An 18473-nucleotide genomic window follows, 5' to 3' on the forward strand; every position below is an offset into this window, starting at 1 on the left:
TCTTTAAGGATTTGAGAACACTTGATGTATGTTTTGGTGATCAACTTGCGGGTTCTGTAACCTCGTGAACTTATGCATAGGGGTTGGCACACGTTTTCGTCTTGACTCTCCAGTAGAAACTTTGGGTCACTCTTTTAAGTTCTTTGTGTTGGTTTGAATAGTTGAATCTGAGATTGTGTGATACATATCGTATAATCAAACCCACAGATACTTGTGGTGACATTGGAGTATCTAGGTGACATTAGGGTTTTGGTTGATGTGTGTCTTAAGGTGTTATTTTAGTTCGAAGTCTAGGGCTATTTGTGACACTTATAGGAATAGCCCAATAGATCGATCAGAAAGAATAACTTTGAGGTGGTTTCGTACCCTACAATAATCTCTTCATTTGTTCTTCGCTATTAGTGACTTTGGTGTGACTCTTTGTTGCACATTGAGGGATTGTTATATGATCTAATTATGTTATCATTGTTGAGAGAACATGCACTAGTGAAAGTATGAACCCTAGGCCTTATTTTGAAGCATTGCAATACCGTTTTTGCTCACTTTTGTTAGTAGTTACCTTGCTGTTTTTATATTTTCAGATTACAAAAACCTATATCTACTATGCATATTGCACTTGTATCACCATCTCTTCTCCGAACTGGCGCACCTATACAATATACCATTGTATTGGGTGTGTTGGGTGTGTTGGGGACACAAGAGACTCTTTGTTATTTGGTTCCAGGGTTGTTTGAGAGAGACCATCTTCATCATACGCCGCCCACGGATTGATAAACCTTAGGTCATCCACTTGAGGGAAATTTGCTACTTTCCTACAAAACTCTGTGCTTGGAGGCCCAACATGAGTCTACAAGAAGAAGGTTGCGTAGTGGACATCAAGAATCAAACGAGAGAGAGGAAGCCATGTAGCTACTAACTTCGGACCCGAAGGTCTACAAAGAACTACTCACGCATCATCGGAGATGCACCAATGGACATGATGAACCCCTCCATGATGGTGTCTAGATTGGATATGGTGGTTTCTGGAACTTGCGACGACTGGAATTGAATTTCGTCAACTCCCCTAGGGTTTTTGGAAAATTTGGGTATTTATAGAGTAAAGAGGCGGTTTGGGAGGCACCCGAGGTGGGCACAACCCACCAGGGCGCGCCTGGGCCTCCTAGCGTGCCCTGGTGGGTTGCGCTCCCCTTAGAGCACCCCCCAGGCGCTTCTCCAGCCCATTGGATGTCTTCTAGTCCAAAAAAATTCACAAAAAGTTTCACTGTGTTTGGACTCCGTTTGATATTGATTTCCCGCGATGTAAAAATCATGCAAAAAACAGCAACTGACACTTGGCACTATGCCAATAGGTTAGCACCAAAAAATGATATAAAATGATTATAAAACATCCAAGAATGATAATATAACAGCATGGAACAACCAAAAATTATAGATACGTTGGAGATGTATCAGTGAACAGACCGTTAACAGGCTTTCCATGGGCTGGCCTGTTACCTTTTGACCAAGTCCAACGGCTAGCCTTTTCACACGAATGGGCCTCTCTGTTGGGCCCTGCCACGTGTCGACTTATCATAGGCACCTTTGGTCCAATGAGTGGATGACATCTGTCCCAATGGTGATCCGACACGTGGTTCCTCTGGGCATTGAGAATTTTACACGTGGAAAATCCCCATTGGTCCGGGCTGTTAACGGGTTATCGGATCCAAACCGTAACCCCACAGCTTAACGGCGACCCGTTACGGTGGATGCCACGTGTCGGTTACCGTTGACGAAGGCAATTCTATGACGCGCAATTTATCGTCATGGAAGTGGACACTTCCATGATGGTAATTTTGGTAATGTCATGGAACACTTCTACGACAACACATGTATGACTATCTTGATTCTGTCATAAAATCGTCATGGATGTACATGCATGACAGAAAATATGACGTACTATGACAAACATGTATCATCACGGAAGTGTATTTTTTTGTAGTGATTTCTGCTGTAAACTAAGATGTCATCAAAGAAAACGAACACAATTTTTCTCAAGTAGAGTACTAGAATTGTATTCATTAGCTGCTGGAAGGTAGCTGTAGCATTAGTTAATCCAAATGGCATTACTAAATACTCATAGTGGCCACAATGGTGTTGAAAGCAATTTTTCCAATGTCTTCCTCTTGCTTTTTGATTTGGTGGTAGCCACTTCTTAAATCCATCTTGGTAAACACAGTAGCTCCTTTTAATTCATCTAGGAGATCTTCTTTGACAAGAATTGGATATTTGTTCTTAACTATTCGCCGGTTAATCTTTCTGAAATCATTGACCAACCTCCAAGTCATGTCCTTCTTTCTAACAAGAAGTGTAGGGGAGGAGTAGGGGCTACAGCTGTCCCTGATACGTCTCCAATGTATCTATAATTTTTGATTGTTCCATGCTATTATATTATCTGTTTTGGATGTTTAATGGGCTTTAATATGCTCTTTTATATTATTTTTGGGACTAACCTATTAACCGGAGGCCTAGTGCCAATTTCTGTGTTTTCCTATTTTAGAGTTTCGCAGAAAAGGAATACCAAACGGAATCCAATCAGAATGAAACCTTCGCTTTGTCCTTTCTTGGACCAAAAGCAAACTAGAAGACTTGGACTGCAAACGGCTTTCGAGGCGATCCTGACCAGCAAACGAACTCAAATTCAAGCGCGAGGCGGCCACGAGGCAGGAGGGCACGCCTAGGGGGGGTAGGTGCGCCCCCACCCTCATGGGCCCCACGTAGCTCCACCGACGTACTTCTTTTGCCTAAATATACTCTTATACCCTAGATCGATCACAGAGAGCCACGAAACCACTTTTCCACTACCGCAACCTTCTGTACCCATGAGATTCCATCTTGGGGCCTTTTCCAGCGATCTACCAGAGGGGGAATCGATCATGAAGGGCTTCTATATCAACACCATAGCCTCTCTAATGAAGCGTGAGTAGTTTACCACAAACCTTCGGTCCATAGTTATTAGCTAGATGGCTTCTTCTCTCTCTTTGATTCTCAATACAAAGTTCTCCTTGTTGTTCTTGGAGATCTATTCGATTTAATAGTCTTTTGCGGTGTGTTTGCCGAGATCCGATGAATTGTGGGTTTATGAACAAGATTATCTATGAATATTATTTGGTTCTTCTCTAAATTCTTATGTGCATGATTTGATATCTTTGCAAGTCTCTTCGAATTATCGGTTTAGTTTGGCCTACTAGATTGATCTTTCTTGCCATGGGAGAAGTTCTTAGCTTTGGGTTCAATCTTGTGGTGTCCTTTCCCAGTGACAATAGGGGCAGCAAGGCACGTATTGTATTGTTGCCATCGAGGATAAAAAGATGGGGTTTATATCATATTGCTTGAGTTTATCCCTCTACATCATGTCATCTTGCTTAAAGCGTTACTATGTTTTTATGAACTTAATACTCTAGATGCATGCTGGATAGCGGTCGATGTGTGGAGTAATAGTAGTAGATGAAGAATCATTTCGATCTACTTGACACAGACATGATGCCTATATTCATGATCATTGCCTTAGATATCTTCATAACTATGCACTTTTCTATCAGTTGCTCGGCAATAATTTGTTCACCCACCGTAATACATGCTAACTTGAGAGAAGCCACTAGTGAAACGTATGGCCCCCCGGGTCTCTTTATTATTATATTGCATCTCTTTTATTTACACCACATCTCATTTACTATTTTGCAATCTTTACTTTACAATCTATATAACAATAATACCAAAAATATTTATTTTACTATCTCTATCAGATCTCATTTTTGCGAGTGACCTTGATGGGATTGACAACCCCTTTATCGCGTTGGTTGCGAGGTTCTTGATTGTTTTTGCAGGTACTAGGTGACTTGTGCGTTGTCTCCTATTGGATTGATACCTTGGTTCTCAAAAACTGAGGGAAATACTTACGCTACTTTGCTGCATCACCCTTTCCTCTTGAAGGGAAAACCAACGCATGCTCAAGGACTACTAGGGAAAACCCTAGCAGTAGCGCGGGTATTTTGCCTATTAGTAGTGCGGGACGACGCGCTACTGATAAGGAGCTATAGCTAACGTGTAGCAGTAGCGCCTGTCGTCCCACGCTACTGCTATACATGGCTAGCACTAGTGCGCTTTAGTGTAGAGCGCTGCTGCTAATATCTGCAGTGCTTTTTAGCAGGAAGCGCTACTGGTAAGGGAGCGCTACTTCTAGTTTTATTAGTTCTGTTTTTTTTTGCATATTTGTTTTGTATTTCAATAGGCTTTATACAATAATATTTAGCATATCATACACATACAAATGTAATCATAGCATATACATACAAATAGTCTCATCAAATCATGTCATCATCATAATCATAATCCAACACAAAGTGGTCTCTTGTCATCATCTCGAAAATAGCGACACAAGTCTCGATTACTTGCAACTACATCGTCATCCATCTAAACAATGATATATGGGAGAAGAGCTATCACTTTGAGTGAGAGCGGAACAATGCAGTACATGAGTTCGTATCCCTCTCTCGCATTAGCGTGAACCTAAACTAACTACTGGCTGTCGCTCAGAAACCGGAAACCGGTACACCTGGGCCTGACATTCCGGCCACTCGTCGTATACGCTTGGCGTAGCACTTCTTCGCCATCGATGATCTATACACCTGCATCGTCACATGAGTCGATGATATGCAACATATATAGTTGAGCAACAGAAAGAGACAGACTTGGCAAAAATAGAAGCAACATATCATAAGCATAAATAACAAAGTTCATCGTACCCAAAATGCCCTAACTAGAGTGATCTTCGCTAGTCGAGGAGGGCGGTTTAATTACATCACAAATAAAGTTTCATCGTGCATAACTCAAAGTTTCGTCATATAGATAGTATGGACTAAACGGACACATTGTCATATATCGACAATCACTCCATGTCGTGCCATCCATCCAAGTCAGGGAGATAGTCCCCGAGCTTAGTGAAAGGCTTCAGGTCGACACGCTGAGTGGCTACGCGTGTTCGGACGTCTTCTCGCGACATTTGTCCTTCTTCGTACAACATCCCTTCTTTTCAGACGACCTCCTTCATGATGATTTGGTCAAGTTCACGCTGGACGTGATAGAACTCAACTCGAAGTCGATGATCCTCGATATCTCCTAAGTTCTTTGCCCATTACAGAATATGGGCATCACCGGATCTAGGTGACATGCGAAGGTTCTGGTGATCCCATCTATACTCCAGCATGTGGTGTAGGACATAGAATCCATCATTAAGAGAATCACTCGGTTGCTGGATGCAACAGAAGTCGGTCTTATGGCCGAAGGCGGGCCTGCCGGCCCTTTTCTTCTTGTCCTTGATCTCTCCACCCCGTGCACCGTAGTAAAAGTGTAAAACATAGCACTGTCGAGAACAGACTTGATGTGGGTGTATTCCTTTTTGTTAATGTTCTTCGACAAGTCCAAGTAAAGAGCATGGGAGTATCGGGGGTACAGGATGATGAGGACGGCACGCCCGCCGCTGCGCAAAATAAGTACACCTCAAATTAATTAGCCTCCACCGTGCAAATGAATGATTGAAATCAAAGGAAGGATATCCGCGCGGATGACTTATAGGGGATGATAAGGCACGAGAATCGCCTCCTTGTCCTTATTGGCGAGCATGAAATTGGTGATGTACTCCCTCGCGTATTCACGGTGCTCTGCGCAGACTCTCAAGAATCCCTCGTGCCTGAAGTACGGGTCAACGACACAGATATGAGGTATCTTCTCAACCCCGATGAGGTAGTTCATGTGCAAGGCATAAAGGCAGACAAACGTAAAATCCAGCTTCTTCAAGTGAAACATGTCGAAGATGTAAACGAATCGAAGGAAGAACTTCTCTGCGGGGAATGTTCTGATGTACGACAATTGCTGCGGCACGTTAACCACATAGAGTGGGTATCCTGGATTTTTTGAGGCGATGAGGCATTGCTCTATCCATAGCACATCATCATGAAGTCTCCTTAAATCGCCGAATCTGGCCCCTAGCGCTGCTTTAGGTAGGATTGGTTGACCGAGGATATGCCATTTTGCCACACCGGGGATATCTATATGGTCTTGAACCCGAGGCTGCTGAGGCGGCTGGATCATAGAAGCAGCTTTTTTGCCATTCCTCGGTCTCTTCCTAGACTTCTTTACTACTGGAAGGTTGTCCATAATACGTTCAGACTCCTGAGGCGGCAATTCGGGCACTGACTCATGACGCTCAAACCCTAAGTAGGTGCCAGTATTGACATACTGTTGAGTGTCATCGTCATCCTCATCCTCATCTATGGCGATGTCACCAGCGACTAATGGAGCCTCTTCCTCACCCCCTCCGCTATCACCCAGCACAACAGCCGACGCTAATTGGGTAGGTGAGGTGTTGATGTTCATACCTAACTGCATGCTCGTGGGTGTGCTCCTGGCTGCCTTTAGACAAAGCAGACTCTTTGGCCACAACAGGACCCACCCATTGCAACAATCAGCAAGCTGCCACGGGGTCTCATCGTCATCCCCCACTAGTACTAGAGGAGCCAAATTCTCGTGGCCCAGTTTGACACTGACCACAGAAACCTTGAAGGTGTCCCAGGGGATTGGCCGACTATGGAACAATGGTTCCTTTGGCTCCATTATCGTTGCCTTCCCCACGTCCACCTTCTGGTTGCCGATGGTGTACAATATGGTGCACGGGGTTTCATCGGCTTGCAAAGAAAAGTCTGCGACGTGAGACATCCAAAAGGCTACGAAAACGGGAGATTATACATTTATTGAAGGGGGCCGGTGTGACAGATACCGTGAGGGCGTCGAGCTCAGCCAAAGATGAAGCACCCGAGCAAGTCCGGTGCGGGAGCAGGTGCAGGAGCCGGTGCGGGAGCAGGTGGCGGAGCAGGTGCGGGAGCCGTGCGGGAGCAGGTGCAGGAGCCGGTGCGGGAGCCGGTGCAGCTGCAGGTGCTGGTGCAACGCTAGTCGAGCTGCTCCCGAAGAAGTCGGCAAGGGGAAAGTCCGCTGCATTTTTTTTCTGGATTTTGCCTGCGCCAATTGAAAACGGCCGGAACCAAGGTAGTATACATATCTACAAGCACCTATTTTGCGGCAGCTACCGCTGTTCCGACTGTCTTAGATGATTTCTTCTCAATCACAATCTCAACCTTCTTGTCGATGTTTTCTTTGGTTAACCTCCGTCTTTCCTTTCTCTCCTCCGTGGTCTCACGGTAGTACTTCTTCCACGTGGCGCCGTCTCCGACACCGTGCACGCGTCCATACGACGGTCGAGTCTCCACCGGGAGTCTTTTCAATATGTTCAACGCCCGGTTGAATGGAGTGTCCCACTTGGGCCTCGCCAACGCCTCAGACGGCGAGTCGCTTTCGGCCGCAATCCTGTGCTGTTCTCTCTGCAAAAGGCACAAGGATCGTTTACAAATATGACTAACGTGTAGTCGAATTGATCAGAAACTAAAATTACCAGCAGTCTCATGAACTCCGTCGTGACCGTGTTCGTCTCGAAAACCTTCTTCACTGGGTCCCAACGGTGCCGGGCCCTGAGGATGTCACGCTCCTGCGGGATGGTGAACTCCGCCAAGGGGTCTGGGATGCCCAGACTCGCGGCTTCCGCGTCCTCCTTGGCCCATATGGACCTCTTCCTGCCATAACCACGGCTTCCGAGGTGGTGGCACCCAATGTTCCTCTGTTGAATCCCCTTCATGTACTTCAACTTTTTTTGGCATCTTTGGCCTCGCAAGCCGCCTTGAATATTTGAAAGTGCTCTGCCATGATTGTCGGATTATCCTTTACAATCTCGGAGTATGGTTCCTTTTGGTTGACGATCCGATATTTCACCCTTGATTTCCAGGCGGCTAACGCATCGCGAAACTTGGTCATGGCATGTTTGTTTATCTTCTTCATTGTCGAGTCCTTATCTAGATCTTTATAATCCTTTTCATTCCGGCCCGGGAACAAGAATATCTGGTGCGTCTTCTTTAGGAGGGAGGTCCTCATATTATCTATCTTGTTTATTTTATCATCGTTGATGGTGGTGGTTGTCCGTATGATGCAGCCTATTTGATTGCCATAGCATGCACGTGCTTCCTTGGGCGCGTTTGGCTCAAAATTGCCGTCGTCGATATCTGTGACCACCAGTTTAGTAGTCCTGAGCTTGTTAGGAAGCCGTTGCCTCTTTGCTTTCGGTTCTATACTGGCTCCGCGAGTCTCGGCGCCGGGCTCAGTCTCAGCGCCAGTCTCGATGCCGGTCTCAGCGCCGCTCTCAGTCTCAGCGCCGGTCTCGATGTTGGTCTCAATCTCCGATGTGACAGGTGGACCTAGCAACATCAACTCTTGATCGTTGTCTTCCCTAAAAAATTCTTCTGCCGCCAGGTAAACGTTGTCGCAGTCACCAGAAACCTGTCCTTCATCGATGCTAGCCATGTTTCCTATGATTAAATCTAGTCAATTAATTCTAGACCTAATAAAATGAATAATGACATAAAAAAGATGCTTTGCAGGAACGTTGACTCCTCTCCGGTGCGGCAAATCCCGGGCACTCGATATGTCCTAGTTTGTAGCACAAGTCATGCCGAAATTCACGGAAAATTTCGGCATGACTTTTGCTAAAAAGTGGACAAATCGAGAACCTGAAATTTGCCGGAATGGAAATGAATCAACATTCTGGCAAAACATAGGCCACTCGGCTTCATTCCCTGGAAACAACAAAGCCACTTCGGCACAATCAAAACATGTGCAAACACAATTGAGGAATTTGCATATATCCTGACCACTTCAAATTTGCATCTCCTAGCATTTGACACTTCAAGAAAATCTACACAAATCTCATGCTCTCTCAAACTAAATTCAAAAACCAAATATTGATTATATTTAGGTAACTACTGAACTAAACTTTACTCTACACTAAACCCTACCGCCCTAATTAACATCTAGTTAAACAAACTCAATTCAAAAACTAAACCTTACTGAACTAATTAACATCTACATTATCTACTACTTAACATCTATTATTACCCTAACTAAAAACATCTACTATTAACCATACTACCCTAGTTAACTAGTACCATCACTACTACTAATTAACATCTACTACTAATAATAAAAATCATTATCTATGAACCCTAGTACTAATTAACATCTACTATGTACTATTGCTAATTAACATGGCAGAGGAAGAAATAGCAGAGAGACAGAGAGGGGGTGGGGCAGGGGTGGGGGTGAGGGAGTCCTGGACCAAGGGGTCCTTGGGCGTCCGACCTATTATCCATGGGCCGGACTGATGGGCTGTGAAGACATTAAGGCCGAAGACTGTATCTTTGTCCGGATTGGACTCTCCTTGGCGTGGAAGGTGAGCTTGGCGACCGACTATGAAGATTCCTTCTAATGTAACCGACTCTATGTAACCCTAGATCCCCCCCGGTGTCTATATAAACCGGAGGGGTTAGTCCGGAAAGGTTATACTCATTACCATAGTCATACAGGCTAGGCTTCTAGGGTTTAGCCATTACGATCTCGTGGTAGATCAACTCTTGTAGTACTCATATTCATCAAGATCAATCAAGTAGGAAGTAGGTGATACGTCCATTTTGCATCATGCTTTTATATCAATATTTATTGCATTATGGGTTGTTATTACACATTATGTCACAATACTTATGCCTATTCTCTCTTATTTTACAAGGTTTACATAAAGAGGGAGAAAGCCGACAGTTGGGATTCTGGCTGGAAGAGGAGCAAATATTAGAGACCTATTCTGCACAGCTCCAAAAGTCCTGAAACTTCACGGATGATGTTTTCCAAATATATAAAAAACATTGAGCGCAAGAACTTCACCAGGGGGCCACACCCTGCCCACGAGGGTGGGGGCGCGCCCTACCCCCCTGGGCGCGCCCCCTACCTCGTGCGCCCCCTGGTGGCCCTCCGGTGACCATCTTCTGCTATATGGACTCTTTCGATGGGAAAAAAATCATAAGCCATCTTCTCGGACGAAACTCCGCAGCGACGAGGCGGAACCTTGGCGGAGCCAATCTAGGGTTCTGGCGGGGCTGTTTTGCCGGGGAAACTTCCCTCCCAGAGGGGGAAATCATCGCCACCGTCATCACCAACGCTCCTCTCATCGGGAGAGGGCAATCTCCATCAACATCTTCATCAGCACCATCTCATCTCAAAACCCTAGTTCATCTCTTGTATCCAATTCTTGTCTCCAAGTCCGGGATTGGTGATAGTAGGTTGCTAGTAGTGTTAATTACTCCTTGTAGTAGATGCTAGTTGGTTTAATTGGTGGAAGATCATATGTTCAGATCCTATATGCACATTAATACCCCTCTGATTATGAACATGTTTATGCTTTGTGAGTAGTTACTTTTGTTCCTGAGGACATGGGAGAAGTCTTGCTATTAGTAGTCATGTGAATTTGGTATTAGTTCGATATGTTGATGAGATGTATGTTGTCTCTCCTCTAGTGGTATTATGTGAATGTCGACTACATGACACTTCACCATTTTTTGGGCCTAGAGGAAGGCATTGGGAAGTAATAAGTAGATGATGGGTTGCTAGAGTGACAGAAGCTTAAACCCTAGTTTATGCATTGCTTCGTAAAGGGCTGATTTGGATCCATATGTTTCATGCTATGGTTAGGTTTACCTTAATACTTTTGTTATAGTTGCGGATGCTTGCAATAGAGGTTAATCATAAGTGGGATGCTTGTCCAAGTAAGGGCAGCACCCAAGCACCGGTCCAACCACATACAAAATTTTCAAAGTACCGAACGCGAATCATATGAGCGTGATGAAAACTAGCTTGACGATATTCCCATGTGTCCTCGGGAGAGCTTTACATCATATAAGAGTTTGTCCAGGCTTGTCCTTTGCTACAAAAGGATTGGGCCACCTTGCTGCACTTTATTTACTTTTTTACTTGTTGCTCGTTACAAATTATCCTATCACAACTATCTGTTACCACTTATTTCAGTACTTGCGGAGAATACCTTGCTGGAAACCGCTTATCATTTCCTTCTGCTCCTTGTTGGGTTCGACACTCTTACTTATCGTAAGGACTACGATAGATCCCCTATACTTTTGGGTCATCAAGACTCTTTTCTGGCACCGTTGCCGGGGAGTGAAGCGCCTTTGGTAGGTGGAATTTGGTAAGAAAAAATTTATATAGTGTGCTGAAATTTACTGTCACTTGTTACTATGGAAAGTAATCCTCTGAGGGTCTTGTTCGGGGTATCTTCACCCCGACCAGTAGAGCCAAGAGTTGCTCCTCAACCTACTGAACCTACTGAAAATGAAAATGCTTGCTTTGAAATTCCTTTGGGTATGGTAGAAAAACTGCTAGCTAATCCTTTTTTAGGAGATGGAACAAAACATCTTGATGAGCATATAATATATGTGGATGAAGTTTGTGGATTATTTAAGCTTGCAGGTGTACCCGGAGATGTTGTTAAGAAGAAGGTATTCACCTTATCTTTGAGGGGAAATGCATCGACATGGTATAGGCTATGTGATGATATGGAGTCTTTGAACTACAAACGATTGAAATTGGAATTTCATCAAAAGTTTTATCCTATGCATCTTGTTCATCGTGATCGCAATTATATATATAATTTTTGGCATCGCGAAGGAGAAAGCATCGCTCAATCTTGGGGGAGGCTTAAATCAATGTTATATTCATGCCCCAATCATGAGCTCTCAAGAGAAATGATTATTCAAAAAATTTATGCTCGGCTTTCTGGTAACAATCGCACCATGCTTGGTACTTCTTGGGCTGGCTCTTTTATGATGAAGACTATTGAATTCAAATGGGATTTATTGGAAAGAATTAAACGCAAATCCGAAGATTGGGACCTCGACAACGGTAAGGAGTCAGGTATGACACCTAGTTTTGATTGTGTTAAATCTTTTATGGATACCGATATTTTTCATAAATTTAGCACTAAATATGGACTTGACTCTGAGATAGTAGCCTATTTATGTGAATCTTTTGCTTCCTATATTGATCTCCCCAAGGAGAAGTGATTTAAATATCATCCTCCCATAGAAGTAAAAGTAGCTGCACCTATTAAAGTTGAAGAAAAGACTATTACTTATAATGATCCTATTGTTCCTACTTCCTATGTTGAGAAACCACCTTTCCCTGTTAGGATAATGGATCATGCTAAAGCTTCAACTGTGGTTCGTAAAAGCAATATTAAAACATATACACCTCCTGAGCAAGTTAAAGTTGAACCTAATATTGCTATTGTTAAAGATCTCTTGTCTCATAATATAGATGGGCATGTTATTTATTTTTGTAATGAAACTGCTAGAATTGCTAAACCCCGTGATACAGATAAACCTAGACCTGTGGTAGGCATGCCTGTTATTTCTGTTAAAATAGGAGATCATTGCTATCATGGCTTATGTGATATGGGTTCTAGTGCTAGTGCAATACCTATTAACTTATACAAAGAAATTATGCATGAAATTTCACCCGCTGAGTTAGAAGATATCGATGTCACAATTAAACTTGCTAATAGGTGATCCCGTGTTTGAGCTTAAACCATTACCTGATACTCTTAAATATGCTTATCTTGATGAGAAAAAGATATACCCTGTTATTATTAGTGCTAACCTTTCAGAACATGAAGAAGAGAGATTATTAAAAATTCTGAAGAAGCACTGTGCTGCTATTGGGTATACTCTCGATGATCTTAAGGGCATTAGTCCCACTCTATGTCAACATAAAATTAATTTGGAAGAAGATGCTAAACCAGTTCGTGATCATCAACGCCGTCTGAATCCTAAAATGAAAGAAGTGGTAAGAAAGGAGATACTAAAGCTCTTTGAGGTAGGTATAATTTATCCCGTTGCTGATAGTAAGTGGGTAAGTCCTGTCCATTGTGTCCCTAAGAAGGGATGTACTACTATTGTTCCTAATGATAAAGATGAATTGATCCTCAAAGAATTATTACTGGTTATAGGATGGTAATTGATTTCCGCAAATTAAATAAGGCTACTAAAAAGGATCATTACGCCTTACTTTTTATCGATCAAATGCTAGAAAGATTATCCAAACATACACATTTTTGCTTTCTAGATGGTTATTCTGGTTTCTCTCAAATACCTGTGTCAGCCAAAGATCAATCAAAGACTACTTTTACATGCCCTTTTGGTACTTTTGCTTATAGATGTATGCCTTTTGGTTTATGTAATGCACCTGCTACCTTTCAAAGATGCATGATGGCTATATTCTTTGACTTTTGTGAAAAGATTTGTGAGGTTTTAATGGACGACTTTTCCGTCTATGGATTTTATTTTGATGATTGTTTGAGCAACCTTGATCGAGTTTTGCAGAGATGTGAAGAGACTAATCTTGTCTTGAATTGGGAAAAGTTCCACTTTATGGTTAATGAAGGTATTGTCTCGGGACACAATGTTTCTGAAAGAGGTATTGAAGTTGATAAAGCCAAGGTTGATGCTATTGAAAATATGCCATGTCCCAAGGACATCAAAGGTATAAGAAGTTTTCTTGGTCATGCCGGTTTTTATAGGAGGTTCATTAAGGACTTCTCAAAAATTTCTCGGCCTCTGACTAATTTATTACAAAAATATATACCATTTGTCTTTGATGATGATTGTGTAGAAGCATTTGAAATACTTAAGAAAGCATTGATCTCTGCACCTATTGTTCAGCCACCTGATTGGAATTTACCCTTTGAAATTATGTGTGATGCTAGTGATTATGCTGTAGGTGCTGTTCTAGGGCAAAGAGTTGATAAGAAACTAAATGTTATCCAATATGCTAATAAAACTCTAGATAATGCTCAAAGAAATTATGCTACTACTGAAAAGGAATTCTTAGCAGTTGTATTTGCTTGTGATAAGTTTAGGCTTTATATTGTTGATTCTAAAGTAACTATTCACACTGATCATGCTGCTATTAAATATCTTATGGAATAGAAAGATTCTAAACCTAGACTTATTAGATGGGTTCTCTTGCTACAAGAATTTGATTTACATATTGTTGATAGAAAAGGAGCTGAGAACCCCGTTGCAGACAACTTGTCTAGGTTAGAAAATGTGCTTGATGACCCACTACCTATTGATGATAGCTTTCCTGATGAGCAACTAAATGTCATAAATACTTCTCATACTGCTCCATGGTATGCTGATTATGCTAATTACATTGTTGCTAAGTTTATACCACCTAGTTTCACATACCAGCAAAAGAAAAAGTTCTTTTATGATTTGAGGCATTACTTTTGGGATGACCCACGTCTTTATAAAGAAGGAGTGGATGGTGTTATTAGACGTTGTGTACCTGAGCATGAACAGGAACAGATCCTACGCAAGTGTCAATCTGAAGCTTATGGAGGACACCACCCTGGAGATAGGACTGCACATAAGGTACTGCAATCTGATTTTTATTGGCCCACTCTCTTCAAGGATGCCCGTAAGTTTGTCTTATCTTGCGATGAATGTCAAAGAATTGGTAATATTAGTGGACGTCAAGAAATGCCTATGAAGTATTCACTTGTTATTGAACCATTTGATGTTTGGGGCTTTGACTATATGGGGCCTTTTCCTTCCTCTAATGGATATACACATATTTTAGTTGCTGTTGATTACGTTACTAAGTGGGTAGAAGCTATTCCAACTAGTAGTGCTGATCATAACACTTCTATTAAAATGCTTAAAGAAGTTATTTTTCCAAGATTTGGAGTCCCTAGATATTTAATGACTGATGGTGGTTCACATTTTATTCATGGTGCTTTCCGTAAAATGCTTGCTAAATATGATGTTAATCATAGAATTGCATCTCCTTATCACCCTTAGTCTAGTGGTCAAGTAGAATTGAGTAATAGAGAACTCAAATTAATTTTGCAAAAGACTGTTAATAGGTCCAGAAAGAATTGGTCCAAGAAACTTGATGATGCATTATGGGCCTATAGAACTGCATATAAAAATCCTATGGGTATGTCTCCGTATAAAATGGTCTATGGAAAAGCATGTCACTTACCTCTCGAACTAGAACACAAGGCATATTGGGCCATTAAAGAACTCAATTATGATTTTAAACTTGTCGGTGAGAAGAGGCTATTTGATATTAGCTCGCTTGATGAATGGAGAACCCAAGCCTATGAAAATGCCAAGTTGTTTAAAGAAAAAGTTAAAAGATGGCATGACAAAAGAATACAAAAGCGTGAGTTTAAAGTAGGTGATTTTGTATTGCTATACAACTCTCGTTTAAGATTTTTTTTGCAGGAAAACTTCTCTCTAAATGGGAAGGTCCTTACGTTATCGAGGAGGTCTATTGTTCCGGTGCCATAAAAATCAACAACTTCGAAGGCACAAATCCGAAGGTGATGAACGGTCAAAGAATCAAACATTATATCTCAGGTAATCCCATAGATGTTGAAACCAATGTTATTGAAACCGTAACCCCGGAGGAGTGCATAAAGGACACTTTCCGGAACATTTCAGACTCCAAAAAGGAATAGGTATGTGGTACGGTAAGTAAACCGACTCCAAAACAGTTTTAAGGCAATATTTCTCCGTTTTGGAATATTTAGAAAAATAGAAAAATAAGCAGCAGTCCGGAAAGGACACGAGGGCCCCACGAGGGTGGTGAGCGCACCCTACCCCCCTGGGCGCACCCCCTACCTCGTGGGCACCTCGTGTGCTCTCCGGACTCTGTTTTCTTACAGGACACATATTTTGATCGGTAAAAATTCATTATATAACCTCCCAGGAGTTTTGACTCCCGTATCACGCAAAAATCTCATGTCTTTGTTTCGAGTTGTTTCCTGTCAGGGTTCTCAAGGCCAGGCACTATGTCGTCTCCCTCCTCCTCCAACCATGAGGGCAATGATGCTTGGCTAATGAAGATAGAGCTAAAGAGAGAAGAGCCTATGGAGATCAACAAGGATGAAGGGATCAAGAAGGCCATGGAGGACCAAGTTCCAGCAACAGAGGACACCCTTCAATTGGATCACAATCTTCTTACCCCAACAAGAATAGAAGCTTTCAAGATGATTGAGTTGGCTCGTATACAAAATAAGTATCTCACACGTGAAAATATTTTGTTGAAGGAGCATATCATCGCACTCAAGGGCATTATCCGCAAGCTAGAAGACCTCCTACGCTCGATGTGCGACTATCCATCATCAACAACTCCACCTTCTACTCCAACAAAGAAGAATTGAGTATCTGGTATGGGCACTCCACTTGGCAACTGCCAAGCTTGGGGGAGTACCCTGGTATCGTATCACCATCACTTTTATCTTTTACGTTTTTCTTAGTTCGATCCTTTTGGTAATATCTTGATCTAGTAGAATAAAAGTTCTTAGTATGATCTAGTTGTGAGTTTTGCTTTATTATCCTTCTATGTAATCGAGTCTGTGAGCTATATAATAAATATTAGTGTTGAGTCAAGGGCTTGATTATTTTTGCCATGATCCCAAGTAAATAAAAGAAAAGAGAAAGAAGTAAAAAGAAACAAAGAGATCATGTGACTCTTATGGAGAGTAATGAGCTCACATAGAAAGAGTGTGATGAATAAAAGTTATTGAGGGTTGACGAACATAGTTTTGGTCATCGTTGCAATTAATAAGAAGTAATAAAGAAAGAGAGGTCTTCACATATAAATATACTATCTTGGACATATTTTATGATTGTGAGCACTCATTAAAATATGACATGCTAAAGAGTTGACATTGGACAAGGAAGACAACATAATGGGTTATGTTTTCTAACATCTGAGATGAATTATATTGTCTTGGATATTCCAACATGATGAGCTTGCCTTTCTCCCTCATGCTAGCCAATTCATTGCACCAAGTAGAGATACTACTTTTGCTTCCAAATACCCTTAAACCAGTTTTGCCATGAGAATCCACCATACCTACCTATGGATTGAGTAAGATCCATCAACTAAGTTGTCATTGGTGCAAGCAATAAAAATTGCTCTCTAAATATGTATGATTGATTGGTGTGGAGGAAATAAGCTTTATATGATCGTGTGATATGGAAGTAATAAAAGCAACATACTGCATAATAAAGGTCCATATCACAAGTGGCAATATAAAGTGACGTTCTTTCGCATTAGGATTTTATGCATCCAACCATAAAAGTGCATGACAACCTCTGCTTCCCTCTGCGAAGGGCCTATCTTTTACTTTTATCTCCTATACTGCAAAAGAGTCATGGTGATCTTCACCCTTCCTTTTTACATTTTATCCTTTGGCAAGCACGGTATGTTGGAAAGATCCGGGTATATATGGCTAATTAGATGTGGGTTTTCATGAACTATTACTGTTGACATTACCCTTGAGGTAAAACGTTGGGAGGCAAAAACTATAAGCCCCTATCTTTCTCTGTGTCTGATTAAAACTCCATAAACATAAGTATTGCATGAGTGTCAGCAATTGTGAAAGATTATATGATAGTTGAGTATGTGGACTTGCTGAAAGGATCTTATACATTGACTCTTTCCTATGTTATGATAAATTGCAATTGCTTCAATGACTGAGATTATAGTTTGTTAGTTTTCAATGAAGTTTACGATTCGTACTTGATATTGTGATTGAATTATTACTCTAGCATAAGATATCATATGACAAGAATTATATAAGTTGCTGCTCTAAGAATGATCATGATGCCCTCATGTCCGTATTTTATTTTTATCGACACCTTCATCTCTAAACATGTGGACATATTTTTCGATTTCGGCTTTTCGCTTGAGGACAAGCGAGGTCTAAGCTTGGGGGAGTTGATACGTCCATTTTGCATCATGCTTTTATATCGATATTTATTGCATTATGGGCTGTTATTACACATTATGTCACAATACTTATGCATATTCTCTCTTATTTTACAAGGTTTACATAAAGAGGGAGAATGCCGGCAGCTGGGATTCTGGCTGGAAAAGGAGCAAATATTAGAGACCTATTCTACACAGCTCCAAAAGTCCTAAAACTTCATGGATGATGTTTTCCAAATATATAAAAAACATTGAGCGCAAGAACTTCACTAGGGGGGCCACACCCTACCCACGAGGGTGGGGGCGCGCCCTACCCCCCTGGCGCGCCCCCTACCTCGTGGGCCCCCTGGTGGCCCTCCGATGACCATCTTCTGCTATATGGACTCTTTCGATGGGAAAAATCATAAGCCATCTTCTCGAATGAAACTCCGCTGCCACGAGGCGGAGCCAATCTAGGGTTCTAGCGGGGCTGTTCTGCCGGGGAAACTTCCCTCCCGGAGGGGGAAATCATCGCCATTGTCATCAACAACGCTCCTCTCATCGGGAGAGGGAAATCTCCATCAACCTCTTCAACAGCACCATCTCCTCTCAAAACCCTAGTTCATCTCTTGTATCCAATTCTTGACTCCAAGTCCGGGGTTGGTGCTAGTAGGTCGCTAATAGTGTTAATTACTCCTTGTGCTGGCTCTTTTATGATGAAGACTATTGAATTC

This window comes from Triticum urartu, chromosome 6 (assembly GCF_003073215.2).
Source record: "Triticum urartu cultivar G1812 chromosome 6, Tu2.1, whole genome shotgun sequence".
In the NCBI taxonomy this organism is placed as follows: Eukaryota; Viridiplantae; Streptophyta; class Magnoliopsida; order Poales; family Poaceae; genus Triticum; species Triticum urartu.